At 43.6% G+C, this 1703-nt stretch overlaps 1 pseudogene; it reads left to right on the top strand.

Annotated features, from left to right (window-relative positions):
- Positions 1 to 457: 457 nt before the first annotated feature.
- LOC147623853 (indole-3-acetic acid-induced protein ARG7 pseudogene) lies at positions 458 to 1011 on the top strand (annotated as a pseudogene).
- Positions 1012 to 1703: the final 692 nt, after the last annotated feature.

Here is a 1703-nt window from a genome sequence, read left to right as displayed (position 1 = left end):
GTTTTGAATTGTTTATACATTTTGAAATGCTCATGTGGCATGGACCCACGGTGAATAGTTATCAAGGTTGTCCCGAGTTCATATGTGTGTGTGAGAGAGAGAGAGAGAGGGGGAGAGAGGAGTTACAATTTGCATGTTTTGAATATACATTTTAGGGCATGTTTTGAATTGTATACATTTTGAAACGGTCATGTGGCATGGACCCATGGTGAATAGTTCAGTTGTACGAAGTTCACGTGTTGCGGCTCACTTGTGGCTGTCTACATGGAAAAAAAAAAAAAGCGATCATTCTGATGAAAGCCACAGTTCACCAAAGTTTCTTTTAGCGGCCCAAAATGGTTGCGTATAAGAAAATGTCGAGTCTTCCGATTCGGATCAATTGGATGTTACATGGGCACGCTAGGTTCATGATTCGTTCTTCTGACGTCCCAATTTCAAGTAATTGTGCTGCCATACGATGGCGAAATTGATCAGAAAGCTTCCAAAGATTGCAGAGTCCGCCTCTATTTCTGTTGTTAAAGCTCTGCTTGGGTTGAGAGTTGAATGCTGCGGCAACGCAGCACATCAGAATAGATATTGTGGCAAGAAAAAGGGTGTACTCAAGGCGCCCAAGGGCTATTTGCCGGCGCTGGTGGGAGAGGATTACCGCAGTCGGTACGTGATACCGGCCAACCTCCTTGGGCACCCTCTCTTTGCAGAGCTTTTACAAAGCTCCGCCGATGAGTTCGGCTACTCCCACGCGGGCGCCCTCAGGCTTCCCTGCGATGCCCGCGCGTTCGAGCAGCTTCTGAGCCTCATCAACTAACAGCAAGCTTTCTATAACGATCAGGTGCTAGGGTTCTACGGTGGGTTTGTGTTAGCATATTAATGATAGTGTTAGGATTACAGAGGAAGTTACGGAGAAATTACGAAGGTCCATCCAAGAGAGTGGGCGCCCTCAGGGGTCTGTGCGATGCCTCATCAATTAACAATTGTGTTAAGTGGGTTCGAGTCGGCAGCATGACTCATTATTGTCGATCTCAGCTGACTGCCAGGAGTTAAATTTGAACCCACAACTCCAAGAACCAAAGCCAAAGGTGCATGGCTAAGGTTCCATTGAAAGAATAGCCCCGAGGAGCTCGAAACTCGGGGATAACGTAGCACAATCCATATGTATGCTGCATACTCTGCATGACAAGGGTTGTCCCAAAGCTATTACTTTATGATTTCCAAACTCCCCTTTTTGTGTTGTGTCTACTTTCAAATATGGTTTTTGTTACACAGTGTTTCAAGTCTATGATCAGGTGGATCCGAAAATGTCTCGCAGATTGGATAGTGATTAAATTCCTCTTAGGTTTATAATCACGTGAAACCTAATACACCCTTGTTTCATGCAGTGTTAATGGCATTCTTTGAATAGAGTGTTATTGAATGTTCATATTATATATCTATTCGTTCATAAACATGCACAAATTTTCCAGCTTATCTTAAGAGTTACACACACAAAATTATATTTCTCAAGGAATCGTCATGTACAACGGAACCATGTTGATTCTCATAGCACACCCTCTAATTCAAATTTGGGGCTTGCTAAGATATAGATGTAGGGTGTCATCCTTTGCATTCTCTGGATCTTATAATCCTTCAACACCCTACTTTAGTTGATCCTACTGGCTCTCTTCAAACATTTTTGTTCTCCCTTTGTCCATGCTAGCACCCTCAAC

This window comes from Cibotium barometz, chromosome 26, assembly GCF_041138505.1.
Source record: "Cibotium barometz isolate CiBa-2024 chromosome 26, ASM4113850v1, whole genome shotgun sequence".
Lineage (NCBI taxonomy): Eukaryota > Viridiplantae > Streptophyta > Polypodiopsida > Cyatheales > Cibotiaceae > Cibotium > Cibotium barometz.
The sequence above is the reverse complement of the archived record's forward strand: the minus strand, read 5'-3'. Positions and strand labels throughout refer to the sequence as shown.